This window comes from Ciconia boyciana, chromosome 2 (assembly GCF_034638445.1).
Source record: "Ciconia boyciana chromosome 2, ASM3463844v1, whole genome shotgun sequence".
Lineage (NCBI taxonomy): Eukaryota > Metazoa > Chordata > Aves > Ciconiiformes > Ciconiidae > Ciconia > Ciconia boyciana.
In genome coordinates, this window is record NC_132935.1 from 115,260,344 (window position 1) to 115,272,139 (window position 11,796).

Here is an 11,796-nt window from a genome sequence, read left to right on the forward strand (position 1 = left end):
CAAGTCTTGTTTTGGCATTGTCAAAACATTTATGTTTGTGTGCTTTTCATTTATTGCTATATTATAGTAAAATATTTATTTTATATATGTTACATACACATTGCATACTACATTTAACAAAACCTGAACCAAAACTGATCAGAACAGCAAAACCAAAGTCAACATTTCTCACCTTTTCAAGATGAAGATCTGGTTTTCCAAGTGAGATATTTCAGTTCTTTCACACGACATATTTTTTCATGATTCCTCATGAAAGTTTCCTGTAGAACGCTCTGCTTCCACGGGCTTTGTGATAGGAGTGGAAATGTGCTCACTTCGAGCACTTAAAAAAAAAAAATCACATCCTCTCATTTAATTTTTTAAATTTTTCCTGTTTCTTTTCACTCCATATCATTAATATATTTTTTTAAACTTTGTGGTAACCGTTGCTTGGTATTGCTACATTTTTCCATATGAAAATTTCTTTTAATGTGGCCATTATGTAAATAAATATGTCTAAAATATACTTTGCTATGTTACAAAATGAAGCTTTAAAACATATGCTTCTTATAACTCTTATAAAAATTAATGAAACACTCATTCTTACACAGTGGGTCTAGCTTAACTTTGAAAAACTATCTGAAAACAGTAAACTAAAATAAATGAGATTGCTGTTAATGTAAAATATCCATTTGAAATACTTTGGTATTTAAATTTAGCTCATTCAGCCTCTGGCGTATGAATTTGGAAGTAAGCCAGTTTCTCTTAAAAATAATAAAGTACCATGTGAATCCAGAATGGATCATTTTGGAGCAAAGTTGTGCTTTTATTGCATCAACTGTCTTTGGGTGTAAGTGAGGGGAAAAAGCTTCTTAAATGTTAAAAGCATGGCGTAGGAATGCCAACAAAAAGATTTTTGCTTTTCCAGTTGATTTTGTCTGGCATTTCCCAAATCCTGTCAATTTACTCCCACGGAAGCTGTAGTCTCCACTGAAATAGCTGTAATTAAGAAAAGCGATTCTGGACTGGTGCTGGTCCCAGCCTGTGGTCACAGCACGGCTGGACGGCAGCAAGGAGCCTGAGGCAGGGCCGTGCACGGCTCCGGGCTGCACGCACCGATCGTCCACGAGTTACACGTGCAAAGGGCTGTTCCTCCAAAACACAGAGGAGGTGATGAGCATGTCCAGCAGCCCCGAGAGGTGGCTGTGTTGGGGTTCCCCTGACCCCACAGCCCCGATGCACCCGGGCAGAGCCAAGCAGGCGGGGAAGTGGAGTCCATCTTGGGGAGCAGGCATCAATCCTGCTCACGGTGGGTCTGTCTCCCTCAGCATAATGGGGGGAAAATGATGTTCATCATGGGGTGTCCCTGAGGTATGAAAGGCCTCGAGAAGTGCCACTGCCATCTCACATTTTAGGCTGGACCTGAAGACCTGCAACAGGTCTGCACGGGACTTGCCTCTACAGGCAAGTTGAAAATATTATAGCAACTGCATGGGTGATGGAGGAACCATAGTTGCTCATTCTGGGCAAAACCACAGAGAGAAAGGTGGGAGAGAGATGCGTGGCTCTCCAGTGATAGCAGGAGACAGAAGAAAACCCTACTCACTATAAATGAGCAAGACTGTCCAGTGAGTGTCTTTCTGACTGTGTCTTTGTGGTGACTCCTCCGGCAGCCCCTCTCCACCAAGCCCGTGCTCTGCCTGAGCGGGCATTGCATGAAGAAAAGGGATACCCCACGGCTCAGCAGCACGGTGATAATAACTGTGGGTGAAGCACCCTGTACAGTGTGTACAGAAATGCATGTTTTTCTCCGCTTGTACAAAAAAGGCAGAATAAGCAATGCATTTGTTATTCAGCAACTGGTGATGGAGCAGGTACATAGGGAAGAATTAAGGACAAAGTGCAGGAAAGAGGAGCAGGCAGGCACAGTTCAGCTTTCCCCACAGAAGGCAGATCTCTGGTTTTACAGTCCCAAATAAGACAGGAAGCGATGCAGCTTGATCGAAAGGCAGTTTGAACCACATACAGCTTCCATGTAGAGCAGCCTGCAGCTGGCCAGCCCTTACCAGGATCAGATCAATATCTGGCGCAGGCCACTACTGTTTGCTTTCAACTTGAGTCGTTAAGAAAGACCAAAGTTTTTCAGGTCATATGGACAATTCCTCCCTGAAGGAAAAGTGAAAAACATGAGTATTTGCCAAATTGAGGGATACAAAAATTATATAAAGTTGTAGTTGTTTTACAAGAAACAACTTTTCCAAACATTGTGCATCCTTATTAGGAACGGCATTAACCCACTTAGAAACAGTACTCTACATCAACGTTCAGGCGAATTTATTCTTGATCAGCCTGCTATTATCTAGGATACTTCTCAAATCAATCAAACCCTCTCGTAATGGAAATATTCCATAGCAAAAAGTGTCATACCTTGTAAAAAGGGGAATCCATTTCACTGCTGGATATATCACATCAATAAAAAAATCACTTATCACTGGACAAGAAGATAGATTTTTTTCAAAGTGGCTGGGATTTGGGGGGGAGGAGAAGCAGAGGTTATGGTTAATGTTATTAGATTAGGACCACTGTTTGCAACTTACCTTTTGAATGATGTATTATGTTATCCAATGAAGCAAATCTACTGTGGCTTTCATCAGTTTCTCTTTTAGTATTAACAGCAGTAAGGATGAAAGTCTGCATTTTGTAAAGAAAAAACATGAACAAATGAAAAAAAAATTATAGCTTGCACATTTTTTTTCCCTACTATCTTTGTTGGCATTCCCATTTTCCCTCCAAAGGGCCAGGCATGGCCAAGGATGAAGGTTGTGCCTGGGGACAGGACAGCTTTCCCCTACCTTTGCACAGGGGTGGTGATGCCTGTGCTCTGAAAACCGGTTTCCTACAGGGGCTTGTGGAGATGGGGTAAATCTTCCCTTGCAGCAGTGTGGTCGCTCAGAAGCGCAGAGGTGGGAAGGATGGGGGAGTCTGGCTGGTACAGGCATGCTGAAACCCGGGCCCAGCTCTTGGACAACAACTGAAGCAAATAAACCCAGAGTTACTAGTTTCAAAAAAGACCTGAGATAGCTGAGAGCGTCAAATGTGTGCCGCGCAGGCACGACTGCTGCAGAAGTTAGGTACGGGCTGACCTGAGAAGGCCAGTCGTGATAGTTCACCCTGCCTTCACTTGGTGCAGCACTGGTGGAAGAGACCAACATGTTTCAGGGTAAATAACCTGCTGGTTTGATTTAGCCTCTCTTTCAGCAAAACAAGGCAGATTTTCCTGTCGGAGGTTTGAAGCCACTGTCAAAGCTCACAGAACATCTGCCTGGGATTTGTCTGGCTTTTCCCAGCTCCTTTCATGCGGTGGTGAAAGAGAAAAGGCTGCGCATATTTGGTTACCTCTGCTGGTGGGGGCTTGCTAGCACTGTGTGGCCTGATCTGGTTGCTTAACATCTCCCCGGTTCTCTTTGGGAGTGACAGGCTGGCAGGTAAGGTGGGTAAGAGGACACCGTGCTCCGTGCAGGCAGCAGCGAGTGGGCGGCCCCAGCAGCCCCAGCGGGAGAGAAGCGGGACTGGGGCACTGAGCAACGGGTCCCAGTTCTCCCAAGCCCTCGCATCAGATAACAAAGTCCTGATTCAGCACTGGGCACAAAGAGGAGTGGAGGGACCCAGGCACAGAGGCCAACCATGCAAACCCGCTGCTGCCTGGGGAGAGAGCCCTCTCTAATGATGCAGCTACGAGGCATTTGCAAATTGGTACGGGGACAGATCTCCCTTACAGGACTTTGCCTAAGTAAGGATTCGTCCCAAACAAACTTATCACACAGCACCTTTTTAATCTAGGGCTCCCCTGCCTCTAGTTTTGCCTGGATGCATCCTTCTCCCTGTTTCCCTCCCAGCAGATCCTGTGTGTGCAGATCCCAGGGGGTCACAGCGGTTGTCCCATCACGGTAAGAGCATGCAGTCGGTTCAGTGCGTGCATCAAAGCCGACCCTGCGGCTGGTGGGCTCTGATCCAGCCCTGGTCCTGCTTGTCTGGCACATGCGTAGAAGGGCATGGAGATGCCAGGTACATGTGCTGTGGATAGCTGGGGAAACCCACACAGAAACCGAGCAGCTCTACTAGTAGAAAAAAAGCTCTGTGGGTTCAAATAAGCACAAAAGTGGCCAGACCCAGCCCTAAGCAATGCCAGCTTTTTGCTGGGGGGCTGTCTTGCTGGGAGCCTCACCAAGAGGAGCACCCTCAAGCTCTTTAAGAATGGGAAAGCTGCCATGAAACTCAGAGCCTGACCCGCAACATGCAGTGCTTTAAGCAGAGCCAGTGCCAAAAATGCTACACACCTGAAAAAGCTTCTCCTTCTTTAGCCCTAATACCCTCATGTAAGTGTCTCAGGACTCATGCGTGGGTGCTCTGGCATGACCAGAGGCTGACTGGGAGAGCAGGAGACTTGTGCTCTGTCCTCTGCACCTCCCAGCTGCCAGCGTCTCATCTCTTTGGTGGAGGAGCAAAGCTGAGTGGTAAAACTCTCACACAGGCCTTGCATGGCGATGCTAAAATGGCTTTTAGCCATTTTAAAATAGCTAAAACGGCAATGCTAAAGCTGGCGAAGGTTGCCTGAAGCCTCTTTCCAATGCGTGTGGGCATCTCTCCGAAAAAAGAGTGGCAGGATAGTGCTGCAGGTCCTCTCTGGCTGGCAGAGGAGGACAAGGGAAGAGGGGCGAGTGCAGATCCTGGCATTTTACATCTCTTGCTATGAAGTCAAGGATGAGTAGGGTGAATGTGAAATACCATTAAAAATTTCACGTCAACCCCGGAGAAATAATTTGACATCATATAATGATGTGTTCTCATGAATTCCCCCATAAAATGTTGATAAAGTCTATACTTTCTTACAACATACTGAAATTCATGGATCTGCTCCTACAATAGAAGCTTCATCAAAACTTCTTAACTGGCCATTTTTTAAACTTTGTGTAGCCCCATAACTGGAGACTTAATTCAGGTGAAGTCTGTGACAAACTGAGTATTACGGAGAAGCTCTTCCTACGGAGGGAGATTGTTTAAATTCAGCTCTTCTGCGGTTACAGGAAAAGCAAGAAATTCTGCAGAACGTCCTCTCACAGTTCTTTGTTCTCCCTAATGCTTTTAATTTCCATTCAATCATTAGTTTGAAGAAGCAGTTTGTGAAAAAACCAACACACACACACACACACGCAAATTCACCCAGAAAAATGATTGCAGAAAACAGACTTTTCCTCCCATATAAGATATAGAGTCCAATCTTACCATCCTTTTTTCCAGCAAAACTCTCCCTGGAGCTGAAAGGAGGGCAGGACTGACCCCGAGTCGTGGCACAGCCATCCACCCTACTTTTACTACCTGCTGGATCTCTCCCCATTCACATCAGGACCTCAGTTCTTTGGTGGTCTTCTGTTTTGACATCTGCTAACCCTTATCTCTAATCAGTTTTGCTGATAGACATTTCCCCTGAGTGCGGAGACACTGCCTAATAGATTTTTTTTAAAAACCAACTACTACTTAGTAGTCAGGAAATTATCTTTGTGGCCTGCAAGGGTGAGAGACACCGTTCCTAACATTCCCATGCAACATCTAAGTCTCACTCACCTTTATCTGATTTGCTCTATTCTGCTCTTTATACTCTCATAACATAATGGCATAATGACCACAATACATTTTTGTGAAACCTGCAATTAGGCAGAATGCACAATAACCCAAGGCACAGAATGATCAGGGAATGAACTGTAAGTAATTGTTAAATAATGTGTTAATTTACTACGGCTTGTATCAAGAGTTACACCGTCTGCCAGACCAAGGAACTGAACTTGGAATACGTTGCTTAAAGCAAGGAGGAGCAGTTGTAACGATTTGTCACTTGATGCAAAATTCTTCAGAAAAAAAAGTATCGTACATCAAAGTGCAAGGTTTGACAGAAAGAGAAATGGGTAAAATGAAATGTTTTGCCCTCAGCTGATATAAATGCTTACTAGAATACGCAGCAGCCCACATTTTGCTCTGATGGTTGTGCAAAAGACGGTGGCTCCCCAACAGATATAAATGCCATAGCACCCTGTAACAAGGCATGAGTTCTTGATATTTAGCAATGGTACATTTAATTTCCAGCTAGACAGCTATTGTGCACGATGGACAAAAAAATGAAATAAAAAGTGGTCCCAATGCCTTCCAAAACCTTGGAAACCATAACGTAAAGCAGAGTACTAGAAAGGATACTGTGAAGAAGTTATTATGCATTGGCAGGATGCTTGAGAAAATTCCTGACAGACTTCTTGTTGTTGATTTTAATAAAGCAAAAAGAACCACACAGATATGAGGAACTGAGTCCTGGGTGATTTCGATTTGAACTTTCAATGGGAGTGGGATGGTAAGGAATGTCTGCATCTGGGCTTTTAAATGGTAGTCTTTCTTTAAAAAAATCAATTTTTTCTGGGTCTATCAAATGTAATTTTTATTGAATTTCCTTCTGCTGGTTTGTTTTTATTCCATTTCAGTGAAAACAAAGAGCACACACTTGCAAAAACACGTCTGAGTCCAGACGGTCAGTGCAGGAAATTCCTGCAGTTCTGGTGAAAACTGGGACTGGAGGGAGGAGGGGGGCACATACTCAGCGCCTCTGCTGAAGGACTAGCTATAGCGTGAATCCAAGAGACACCCGGCTGTTTCGGGTCTGTCCTACCATCCATGAGCACACAGACAGGGCAGAGAGCTGGCGAGAGCTCAGGTGTGGTGACGTGGACTTTTACCCGATGGTTCAGGCGAACACAACAGCACCGTGCTGGGAAGGGGAAAACCCTAGCAAACACGGCAAGCAACCTGAAGCTGGGACTTCGAGGCAGCACTGGTGCAGGAATCCATAGGAAATCTGGAGTCCCCAATTCCAGTGCCGCAGTATAACTTGTTTTCACTTGTTTCTAAAGCATTGTGCAAATCTAAAAGCTGTTTATAAATTCACGTACCTATATTCACAACTGAAGTGAAGGATGATGCGGACCCATACAGCATCCCCAACATAACTCAGACTGCTCCTTTCCCCAGAACAGGTAACGACTCTATACCTTGCTAATTACAGTTTATAAGCTCATGTGATTAAAGTGAGTAAATACAGCAAAGCCAGAAATACAAAGTCTGTGCTAGATGTTCATGTTTTGATGGCTCCTCATCTCTGGGCCTTATCTGCAGTCTTACCCGAGTGGCTGGCAAGCACTGTCTCCAAAGTGCTGATGTCTCTGTGCAGTTGCGGACAGGGAAATAACATCAGATCTGCTCCCTGGGAAAAGGCTGTGCAGAGCCCCAAATTGTGCGGCCAGTTTTCTTGTCACTCCTTGCAAAGCGGTGATCTCATCCTTGCCGTCTCCAAATTTTCTATCTCCAGTGTAGGAGAGGGAGGCAGCAAGGGACAAGGGGAGAGGGAGAGGGAAGCTACGAAAAGAAAGATCCCATTGTTAGAGTGTTCTTATTTGTGTGAATGCTTGCCAAGACAACAAGATTGGGTCTGATGACATGAACTCAAGGGTCAGTGGGGAGCTGTGCAAAAATGCCTGAACTCCTTGTGCTCACAATCCTTAGGAAAAAAAGCAACTTCCAGATGTGAGCGAGCCTTCTTTCAGCCATCCAGTCCCCTAAACCTACCAGATTATACAGGCTGAAGAAGCGCCCATTTGCACGGCTGAGCAATTGCAATATTTGCCTTGGAGGGAGAACTGCATCAAAATCCCAGACCCAACCACCAAAGCACTTCAGGTGTGTTGGTATTGAATTGAAGTTGAATTACACTTCAGGAACATGGTCATAAAGGACAGGACAAATCCAAGATCCACCCTTAAGAAAAGGTTGGGAATGAACTGCAAAAGCCTAGGGCTGTGGTGTACATCTTGCATGAGCTGTATGCAGAGATCCAGCGTATCTCTCTGTCTAAAAGCAAAAACAAGACTGAAAATATTCAGGTACTAACATCTGTTGCCAGAAAGTCACATAAAAATGTCAGATACAAGCCCAGTGTCGGGCCTAAGTAACTCTCTTCTACACCATCATCATTTAGGAGGGAATTTATTCTGAGTTCAAGTCAGTTTACACCCACTGAGGATGTGCCCACCCCTGCATCCATCCATCTGGGTCTCACCGAAAGCAGTCACAGCTATCAGGGGAACTTCGTGCCGACGGGCTGATAGGATGCACTGACAGAGCAGATACAGCACCTGCAGAAGCCAGTATCATGGGTTGCACCCAGACAGGTCTTATTGCAACTAATGCTTGCTAGATACTGAGCTCAGAGGGAACTGCTGACAGTTATTAATTTTAAAACAACTCCAAAACTTGCAGTGCCTCAGAACCACTCATCTGTGCACAGATGCCAGTGAGGGGCATCTGCCTTGGTGTAACTGCGGCAGATGGAGAAACCAGGCCCCCACTCAGAGAAGCCTCTTGAAACCTCACCCTATCCTCAGGAAAACAGTTCATGTCATACTTAGCACAGGCAGTACAGCTTCATTGCCTACAGCTGGGCTCAAGCCTCAGCCTTTGGCTGGAAAAATAAAAAGAAGCTCTTTTCATATAATTTAGTAAAGGGAAAAAGTGTTGGGTTGTTTTGTTTGTTCCTGGGTTGTTGTTTTTTTTGTGGTAAAGCATTTTTTTGAAAGCCATTTTTGCAGCAGGTGCCCATGACTTTGCAGTGGATGAGCCAGTTCGGGTCCATGCCACCTCCTTTCTGCTCAGCCCAACACCATCTTGTTTCCTCGGCTCCCTCCTTTCCAAGGGTGTGATTGAATGAGTGCTTGTGAAGGCTGTAAGCACTTGCTAATTTGGGGTTTGTCTGGTAATAGTCTGGTGGGTCTGCGTTTCCAATGTCTGTGGAGCCAAACTGACGCTTAACTTGTACTCCCAGTTTTCCCCTCCTCCTCTGCAACTTTTTCCAGAGCCTGTTTCTTGCTGACATCCACCTCCCCGCAGCCACTCTCTCCAACTCCCCTTCTCTTTTTTTTTTTAAATCGACCTGGTCTTCGTTGTACTAATTAGATTATCTCTGCCTGAGGGACCTGGAGAGCAGCCCCAACAGAGCACAGCCTGGAAAGACAGGACACATAATCCCTGTTATCAAGGGGGCTGTCATTTGACATGTAGATCAACTAATTCTTTCAATACCATGGGAGCAATTGTACGTCTTAATATTGATTTTCCCCCCAAGATATGATCTCTTACATTCCTACATCAGTCTCGCTTGCCCTGGCTAAAAGGCTCCATTTATTATGAGGCAATACAACGCATGCATACACACCCCCCAGCTTCTTGAATTCACAAATGAGAAGGTGCTTCGTGGGGAGGGCGAGAGAGCGAGCAAATACAGCCAAGGCAAGTTAACACAACAATTTCAGGGAGGAACGGGGAATAAACCAAACCTACTGCACTTTCACTTTGCATTACGAAGTAATTAATTCAGAGCTGACTGACATCAAAGGCTGAAGGCCAGTCATGGGAAGGGGCATTAGCAATAAATCATATGCTAAAAGCAGTAATGCTTTGAGTCAAGCCATGTTGCTACCATTCAGCAGCCAGCCTGTTAAATAAGTTTCGGCTTGTTTCTCTTGTTCTTCCTTTCCACCCACCTCAGTATTAATTTCAAGAAGTGCTATTCATATTTTGTGCTCCATACAAATCACCTATAGCTAATTGCAAAAAGGAGAAACACAACAATGGAATGACCTTCACCTGAGACATCAAAATGCTTTAAATGATAATCAACAAATCAACTTGCACAGGCACAGACCCCTTCTTCATGATGCTCCTTTCAAGGCTAACCATGGGTAACTGGATTCTCAAGGTATTCATTTCTGTCAGTTCAGAGGACTTCTACAGTTGGTGCAACAGAACATTTCTCAGCTGTAGGTGGTCTACATTATCTTCCTAGAAATGTATGTCACAAGACAGCCTATGTTCAATTGCTTGCATGTAACCTTTTTTTGTACCAAATTACATTCATATCGTGACTCTCAAAAAGCAAGTTTGGATGATATAATTCATTTTCTACGCTCAGCCAAATTTATGTTAGAATGCAAGAGGAAAGAAATAATTCCCAAGTGAAGGAAGAGGGAAATATTCCTGCAGCTCCACCATCTAAGCAGCCCTCCTGACTTATACCAGCTGAGGACTACGCAGCTTTAACAAACAGCCTGTAGAGCCTGATGTTGGCACCTGTTAATACCATCCACAGAGCTGAACGCATTTTATTGCCAGACAGGAAACATTATCCACAGCACTGGGATCATGTCCTTCTCTTCCAAAAAGTGTCATAGGATCTCTCACTTCCTCCTGGACAGTCACCAGAGCCAGAAAAAATAGGACCTGGGTCCAGTGTCTCAGCTGAAAGCAGTCCTCCAGCAGTGCAGAGCTTCCTGTAGAGCCTGTACAACTCTGCCAGCATCAAAGACAAACACACGTCGCAGTCCGAGGACCGCTCTTGTTTAAGGACTCCCTCTGCCTCAGTTACCTCCTCTCCCCTCCCTACTAGCCTTTCCACTTCTGCTTTCCACGTACCTGACTTTTTCAGCTAAATGTTGGCCTGTTTTTCCAGACTGCAAGGATCCACACACCTAAATTATATTCAACATGTGACCAACACATGGACCTCTATAAATAAATATATATATATAAAAATCACAGACGTCTATACTTGTGCGATGCAGAAGGGTGATAAATCAAGAAAACACTTTATGTCCACCACCATGGTTCACAGATATCCACAAAAGGCAACTTCATAAAACAGCATAATGCCTTCAAAAATCAATTCTGGGCTGGATTCTCAATGGGGAAAGAAAAATCTTGTCTAATGAGATTTAAAAGTACCAAACCTGCCTGGCTCTTCTGGTCAGCAGTGTGGTGGGGATATGCTCCTGTCCTGAGAGACGTGAGGTCTCTCTGCTTCTGTGGCAGTGCACGGGAGTGTTAGCAATTCAACAGCACCCTGTAAAATAAGAGCATAACAGACACACAGGGCAAAATAGAGGCTCAAACCCCAAAGGACTTTCAAAAGCAGGGCCAGAGGCAGATGCAATATTGATGGGAGAAGGAGACGTGAGGCATTTCTCCCAGCCCCTGACATAGGCTTTGTGTGCTGGATGGTGCCACTGGAGAAGAAAGGGGGAAAGAAAGAGAGAAAGGTGAGGAAAAGTGAGAGCTTACGTTGTCCCTCCGTAACATTACCTCTGAGATCTCTGGGGTTGTTGGCTCCTTCTCCCATCACAAGCCCCAGAAAGCAGCATTGACAATAAACATCTTCTACTGACTGCTAATTTCTCCCCATTGCCTGAGTGGAAGGATGGAAAATACTTTCTATATCATGGCAGTAACTCAAAACCAGTATTGAATGACAGGCGTCATTTTTGGAAGGGATTTCAGGCAAACAATCACTGTGACTGAAGGGCGCGCTTAATCGGTGGCTTACATTTCACCCAGGAGGGATGAGAAAAGGGAAGGTAATGGCAGAGGGACCCTCTTGTCCTTTTTCAATGCATGGCCACAGCCCCATTCATGACAGACTCCAAAAAGGGGATGGAAATTTATAGGCATTACTGAGACATCGAAGTGTGCAGGGGTTTCTGGGAGCCAGTCTCTTAGGAAATCATAGCTCTGCAAGCACTTGGACCAAGAAGAACTGGTTTCCTATGGTTTTGCATCTTGCAGTTGTGTTTTTTGGTGTCCAATAAACTGAAAATTTTGACTGAAATGGTTCCTAATGTTGGGGGTGTGTGTGCTTTTCAACTCTGGTGTCTATGAAGGGTTGAGTTCACCATT

The 11,796-nt window shown here is 44.9% G+C and overlaps 1 long non-coding RNA gene across 1 annotated transcript; it reads right to left on the reverse strand.

The window, feature by feature from the left end:
• Window positions 1-2,991: 2,991 nt before the first annotated feature.
• On the reverse strand, window positions 2,992-10,935 carry LOC140647052 (uncharacterized). Its single transcript, XR_012040644.1, has 3 exons — window positions 10,854-10,935; window positions 7,198-7,431; window positions 2,992-3,010 (listed from the first exon to the last, which is right to left on the reverse strand). It is a non-coding gene; the product is annotated as an uncharacterized lncRNA (long non-coding RNA).
• Window positions 10,936-11,796: the final 861 nt, after the last annotated feature.